This window comes from Rhyacophila brunnea, unplaced genomic scaffold (assembly GCF_057557595.1).
Source record: "Rhyacophila brunnea isolate RB1 unplaced genomic scaffold, BYU_Rbru_1.0 scaffold_98, whole genome shotgun sequence".
Classification (NCBI taxonomy): Eukaryota; Metazoa; Arthropoda; class Insecta; order Trichoptera; family Rhyacophilidae; genus Rhyacophila; species Rhyacophila brunnea.
Genome location: NW_028233369.1, coordinates 665,135 through 673,544, shown reverse-complemented (window position 1 = coordinate 673,544; position 8,410 = coordinate 665,135). Strand labels below are relative to the sequence as shown.

At 26.5% G+C, this 8,410-nt stretch overlaps 1 non-coding gene across 1 annotated transcript; it reads right to left on the bottom strand.

The window, feature by feature from the left end:
* Positions 1-6,237: 6,237 nt before the first annotated feature.
* TRNAI-UAU (transfer RNA isoleucine (anticodon UAU)) lies at positions 6,238-6,342 on the bottom strand. The gene is made up of 2 exons: positions 6,304-6,342; positions 6,238-6,273 (listed from the first exon to the last, which is right to left on the bottom strand). It is a non-coding gene; the product is annotated as a tRNA-Ile (tRNA).
* Positions 6,343-8,410: the final 2,068 nt, after the last annotated feature.

Here is an 8,410-nt window from a genome sequence, read left to right as displayed (position 1 = left end):
ATTTTCTTAGCGTCATTTTTTTCTTGCTTAATCAACATCCTCAAAAATTATCAAAAAATGCCTACAAAAATTTAATACAAACAAAACAGTTTACTTTTAAATTTGAATATGTTTCATAATCCATATTTAATTATATTTTTTAATGCATGAAATTTCCAGTATCAATAGTGATTCGTATTGTGCATTATAGCTCTCATGTAACAGATGCTCATGGTTCACTTATACACGCGGGAGATTGAGATTTATATATGTTGCAAATGTATTTGATTATTGAACTCTTAAAAAAAAGCAGACCCAAGATAAAAAAAATATAATATAATCTATTGATTATACATTTTAAACCTATATTTTGCCATTTAGATCACCTGGGCGAACATAATATCATAAACCACGATAGATTCGCAAAGAGAAATTGATTAAATGATCTTTTTATGTAATTTTTATATTAATATACAAAAAATATTTATTACATATAAAAAACCATATAATATGTACACCACTTGAGCTCACTATGTTATATAACTTATGACGGTTGGATACATGCGAAAGACCTCAGCCATGATTAAACGAGGTTTCAAAATGTGATATTCAGATGTCTTCACTTCATCATAGCAAATAAATAAAGTTTTATCTAAACAAATAAAATTTGCAGATACTCAGTACAAGAGATTATGAAAAGTTAATGTGCTTTGATAAAAATAGATACGAGAATTAAGACGGGAATTCAAATTTCTAATTACAGGCCATATATATGCGTATATGACAAAAAGAAAAAAATGTATCACCTTTATAAAAATATGTTTAATAATATAGACAATATAAACATGATCAAAATGTAAAATAAGAAAACATGGCCTGTCAGCATTTGAATTGTAATAATATACAATATTAATATAAATATTATACCATATGTCATAAATGAGAAGAAGTGGTACACGATATCATTGAAGATACCTGAAAGAACTCGAAGTGACATTGAAAATCGAGGCATATATTTAAACTATAGAATTGAGGAAAATCATGAACTCATAGGTTTTTTAAATAATGCATTTAGAGGATGCAGACATAAGACTATACAGGCTTGTGATGGATCTGATAATCCGCGGGAAATCTGTCACGCTATGCTTGAAATGAAAATCTAAAAGTTCAGTATCTAAATTGCGCCATAAATAAAAGGTTATAAATATTTACCACTCATATATATTCACTTCAATATTTCAGCTTAACTCTAAAGAACGAAATTTTTTTATTTTTTTGTTTTAGATTCATCAAAAAAATTCTGCTAAACTTGCTAATTCAGGAATAATTCCGATAAAATATTTTTTTAAGTTCAACTGCAAAAAACATAAAAAAAAGATTATACTCTACTCTACATTAAATTTAATTTTTATATTTTTTGCTTAAATATACTATCTTGTGTATATTTCTCATAATAAAAGAGGAATTCGTGTTTATTTATAGATTATTCATTTAAAATAATGTCTGCTAGTATATGAATAGATAACATTTATCTTTTATAAGGCCCTTATCATTCGACAAAATTCAAATATTTGCTATTACTATCTATAATTTATCAAAAGAAATTGTAAACTTGCACAAAAATAAAATGTAAATATGGTAAAGTTTATAATATATCTAAACGACGATAAATATATTTCGAAGCGATATGAAATAAAAATAGAAGATTACAAATAGAAATTTAAAATTTAGAGTCTATTTTTCTTGTAGATAAATTCTCTTGTTCTCGACTATCAAGAATGGGTTATATAATTGCGGTTTGAATATTTCCCAGGTATATTTAAGTGTTGTTTTATATTTTATTAAATGATAAAACTTTTTTTTATATTAATTGTTTCTCATGTTCAAATTCTAAATTCACGTGGTGTAAATAATACCAAAATTTATTGATTATTTAATTCTGACAGAGGATCATATAGAGCTTAATTTATAAAAAATAATTTAAGTTAAATTTATCATATTTAAGACAGCTGTAAAACATTCTGCTGTTCAATTTTTTTAAATACTTTTCATTATGAATAAAATTTTAATGGAATCTTTACTAAAACCCCGAATCTTAACACAATTTGAATAGATGCATGAATTAATTTTTGAATGAAGTTATACATATATATTGGAGAGTATTTATGATAGCGCACTTTTTATTTAGTTATTTTTTGACGTGAGATTAATTATTTTATAAAATTTAGCATTAAAGCGTTCTGAACAAAGAAACAATGCATTGAAAGGCTGATAAATATATTCAGTTAATGGACCAACTTATAAGCCCTCGCTTGTAATAGTTATTCGTTTTTGTTCAAGGAATATTTATGAATTGACAATTCAGTGTAAATTTAATCATTTTGATTTTTCGTCACTATGTTATTATTTTCTTTGATATAAATATCAAATGGTATTTAAGATTATAAAGCCTTAAATAAATAACTTTTAATAAATTTATTTTTCTTTTTTTTACTAAAAATTGAAAACTATAATTTATTCTTTTTCTTATTATATCTGGTGCTAACCTACACATAATGAAAATTAATATTCGTTTGTGCTTTTTAACTAATATGCAATATTTGTACATTTTGTCCTAGGAAATCAAATTTAGACCTGTATCATAAATGCATGTCTCAATGAAGATCTTTTGATTCTTTATTCTTTTTTACATGTGTCATTTTGAACCAGAGACAAAACACTATGTCATAATATACTGTGAATTTTGTCTTTTTGATAAATCATGAAAACCATTAAACATATTTTAATATTTTTTTTGTTGATTAAACCTAATAAATCATGAAATTTTAAAATTTGGGTCGGTTATTTTCATCTATATAATACATCAAGAAGAACAAAAAAGTTGGATAAATCGGCAAATTCCCACGTAAAGTGACAAAAGACAGCCCCTGGTCGATTAAATTTAGATAAAGTAAATATACAAAAACAATGAATATTTCGTAAAAAATATAGGAATATAGCATTAAAGTTGAAATAATACATATATATGCATAAGAGTTAAATTTTGGATTTTGAATTTTTATTCAGGTAAAACTTAATATACCGCCCTTTATTATGATTAAAAAACATAAATTTTCTAATTAATGTGTCTCTAAGTTTCTTTCTTACACCTTAGCCTTTTTTTATCCACTAATTTGGCTTGTTGTTGTACAACTCAATAATTTTAGCATGGAAGAAAGAACCAGGATTAACAAAATTATACTTACATGGGATCCTCAGATGTTTGTTTACCAGTAATAAAATATCATTATAGCTTTCCACCCATCCGTATAAATTACTGAATCCTCGAAAACCACTCTCTTAATGAAATTTATTAGAGTTGCTTTAGTTCTATTCGAAACAACAGTAGCAAATACTTTTCTAGTGATTCACTTGTGTCTGCAATAGTCAAGACCCAAGTCTGATCTATCGGTCCCTTCCTGGATGAGACTATACCACAAAGTTAAGTATTATTTACCAGGTTAAATAATGTATCCAGGCTACATCATTCTCACTATATAAAAACTACGAAGTTTTGCTTTTAATTTCTTAATCTCCTTTATTATTCTGCTAGCGAATCTTTAATTCATGCCAACACCTTCGCATATGTTCTTTCTGAGTAGAGGCCTTTGAATAGAAGAACAGATATTGTAACAATTTAAAATTACTAAACCATGTATTTTTTCTAATAGAAGCTAATTTTATATCTATTCGTTATGCAATTCATACACTTATAGTTAGAACCATCATAACTATCTTTTGTAGCTTTTAAAGTCATTGGTAAACTTGGTTGCGTTCGAAACCCCATAACTTATATGCATGTAACAGTTTCACATTTCAGCAAAAGGTAATAGACAAATTTTCGTTTTTTCTTCTAATTACTTAAAAAATTCGACTTTTTTTTGGGGTAGTGAATTCATTTTAATAGGTTGAATCGTTGTAACTTAATCGATTTATATATAAAATCTTTAATTAATGGTTGTGTAAGCAGTAAAATTTTTATGTGAAATATGTTTTATTTTTTTATAGTCTTACAAATGCAGATTATTAAAGGGCAGTTCTACTTTTTAATAACTATAATGTGTGTATATGCGATAATCGAATCCGAGGGATATTCCCGGCATTTGAAATTAATAATTTTGGTATATTTATATAATAGGTTCATGGAATAGTATCTTTATATCCCTAATTTATTGTGTGCCTCTATTTTGTATTTTTATCGTATAAAAGTCCCAATTTTCAATTATTTTGAATTTACGGACATTTATATATATTTTTATTTTATTTTAACTTTTTCATTTAGATGCTTAGTAAACTTATCACGGCTTAGCCTTGTTTTATAAAGAATATTATATATTAAAGGCAGTTTCGAGGTAGATTAGACAATACGTAATTATGAAAAATTGTGAATATGTTTTTTACGCATCTTTATTATGAGCAAAGGCCTTTTTTTAGGCGATCTAATATGCGTTATTTATCTAATTATTCTATAAAGGACCAATATTTATACTAAAACAAATTTATGGCAGTTTTAAAGCCATAAAACATATCATGGAAAAATATATGCTTGTACAGCTTATCTAGTTACATATATATTTTAATAGACTAGTTTACTGCTTTTTTAGTAAAATTGCGAACAAGGTAATGACATGAAAATATTGGTGTATGATTGTAGGACATGCTAAATTAAAAAAAATTAATATTATTAAAATATTTTATTTGTAAGTCTAAAACATATTTTGCATTTCAACTATTTTAATATGGAATAAAATACCGAATTTTGTGAATGCCATGGTTTAATTTATTTGTACTTTTGAAAAATACATTCTTGCACTCGATTTAATAATTAAGCGATGCCTTATTTGCACAATACACTTTTTATTCTCTAATATATATTTTCAGCATATCATTTACAATTCATTAAAAAGATTTGGCTTTTATATAAATTCAACTATATTTATATTGTGGCTCTCAATGGAAATAATATAATAAGAGTCATGAATTCAAATGAGTTCTGCTGTAAAATTATTACTGGCTTCAAGTTACGTTATAATTATTTTATTAAATTTAGAGATTTTTGAATTTCTTTTTTAAGTAAAAAAATGTATTGGCCCAAAACACTATATTTTATACCATCGTATTAATTAATATTAAATATTAATTTTTCAATCACAAGTCATAGAAGGTACCTGAAGGAACTAGATGTCACCAACCAGGTTGAGGCATATATTCAAACATTGGGATTGAGAAAAACCCTTGAATTAATAGGTCTCGAAAGAAGGAGGGGTATTGAAGAAGACTTTGGAGAGGAGAAGATAGCCGAAAGTATAAATACGCTGTGTGTACAGAGAATCAAGCAAGCTGTGCCTGAGAACAAAAACTAAAATTACGACTATAAATATAGCCCTTAAATAAAAATCAAATGTTTCAATCACAAGGGTGGTATGGTTAAGTGGTTTACAAGTCTGATCCCTAGTCAAAGGGTCGCGGGTTCCATTTCCACCCACCCCACTAATTTCCGAAACGAATTTACTCTAAATAAAAATACCCAAGGGGGTGGCCAGTTAACAATAAAAGATAAACCTTAAAGCATTGACAAGCCATGAGAAATAGGAGGTTGCCGTGTAAGCCGTTGAACTGTGCCTCCAGTATTGAAAAAAATCCCACACCGTTCAGCGAGGATATAGGTAAGTGTAGAGTGTGGTTGTAGCTTGTAACTTGTAGCGATGAACAGTAGACAGAATCTCATTCCCTCCTCAAAATGAATACCGTCTATGAGAAAGGACCCAATCCATGGTGATTACGGGTGAAAAGAAGTGCTGGAGGAGTCCCACAGAGAGACGCAGCAGTTAAGCAATAGTTCCTATGTATATAAAGCGAACTTCCTAAAAAGTAATGGAAGTAAAACATAAATAAATAAAGTAAATTCGATTGGAATTTCAATCACAAAATTGCAATTTTAATGATAAAATTAAGATTTGTAGAGCCGATAAATTTTTTATATGTATTTTTAGATACAATATTCATTCACATCAATGCTCCACAAAAAAATTCTTTTCCAGGATTACAGAAACGGTTCAACCATATCAGAAGAAAAAATTTTACAGAACTCATATTTGACGGAACGATTATTTTATCTTTTTTTCTAAAATATTAAAAGAAATATCAAAGTTTGGTACAATTCTTTTTATTTCAAGTTTTTCCGTGATTAAACGAAATAATTTATTTATTTTAAAATAATGCCCCTAGTGGGAGTTGAACCCACGACCTTAGCATATCTTACTTGAGTATAACTGGAGCTCAGATTATAAGTACCACGCTCTAACCGAACTGAGCCATAGGGGCTGAAAAAAGCCAAAATACTCTTTCAATATTTCAATGGTTATAATGACATAATAAAATAAATTTAAAGTCGGCTATCTGGCAAATATAAAATATTATAGAATATACATTAAATTATTTAACACTCTAAGAAACCAGAACAGTTGGAAATTTTATTTTTAAATATCATAGACGAAAGAAGATTAACCATAATAAAATCTATAAATTAGCATCAACAATACAGAATCAAACACATTTTACAAATAAGCATCAAAAACCTCCATAAAATATATATCTGATTTTTTGTATCACAAAATAAAGTCTTTGTCTTCTTGATTTTCATTTGTGATACGAACAATAATATTGAAATTAATGAACTATTCCTGTAAATGATTATATATTACCAATTTTGACTTAGACTAGATTGTTAATATATACTTATGTGGATTAAGCTATTGATTTATTATAAAACGTCTAGATGCCATAATATTCGATTATAAAATTCAAATCAAATAATTTTGGCATTCATTACATGCCTCTTTTTCCGAATGATGATAGAATTTTTTAAAAATTAAATAATTTACCTGCAAAGGTAGGTGAACATTAATTATATTGAAATATATTTTTTAACATATTTTGACAACATTGTACCATATGGCATAACATGTGATGGACTGGTAACACAATATGATAAAAAATACCAGAAAGAACATGAGGTCACCAACCGAATCGAGGCATGCATTTAAACTATAGGATTGAGGCAAACATTAGAGCCAATAGGTTTGGAAAAGAGGAGAGATATCAAGGAAGATGTAAGGGGAGAGTATAATTCCAATAGTTTGAATATGGTATGTTCACGGTAAATCAATCACTTTATGCTCGAATAGAAAATAGAAAATTACAATAACCAAATTAACCCATAAATAAAATTAAGTTAACCCTAAACCATAAAAATTGGAATATTAGTCGATGGTCTACCCAGAAAATGAATTACAATATCTATTTTATATGAATTAATTTGATTTTTACCACCTTAAAATAGTTCAAAAATAAAAATAAAATTCCGTGAATATTTAATAATTGTACTATTTTGTAGGACAAAACATATGTATATATGCGATTGGAATTCGGCACAGTAATTTAAATATAACACACCCAACATTCATATACATTTTAATAAATTTAAATTTCGTTGAAGTAAACTCCATGGAACTCTAAGATAATATTTCTTTGAACGGTGCAATCTAAGGGGGGTGTATTAATCCTGATCTATTTTTCTAAATCTCGTTATCGAAATTTTTATTTATATATATGTTTTTTATTATAATCTATTGCGTGAAAACGGGTAATATGAATCCATATTTTTTTTATCTCTTGATGTTTACTCCATGTTATGTCTAAAACTAGTTTACCCCTCTTTTAGTTTATATAGTTTTTAAAAAATAAAGCCCAAATGGCTGTATCACAGGATAAAAATTTTCTATATTATTTAATTGAATAAAACGTGTTTTTTTCTTAGGTAATTTTTGAAAATAGGATGCAATGAAAGAAGATATACCCGAAAGTACGTATACATGTGATCACATATTACTGATTTAATATTATTGAAAAATAAATATAAAATCATGATGTATATGCAGCCCATGGATAAACCATAAAAAAATATAAGTACTTATTATTATTTAAATCATTTTATTCATAAAAATACGTGGTTCAGTTATGGTTATACCATATATTAATTTATAGCATTAGAACATTTTGATAAATTAATTCACACTCAGAAATTTATTTATTATCATTTTTTAATTTTCCTATGCAAATAATATCGCATTGGGGTTTCTTGTAATTATATTTTATATTCTTTTATATTCATATAGTGTAAGTAAATTATTTTATTTTATATTTTAATTTAATATAAATATTTTTCAGCTTTAAATTTATTAATTTGAATTCATATTCCTTTAAAATGCTCTCTTAAGATCTCGAAAATACTATTTTTAAAAATTTTGTAATTTATTTTCCATATCCTTAATAAAAAATTAAATATGGGGGAAGGCTTTGTATATATTCAAAATTTGTAAATAATTACAAA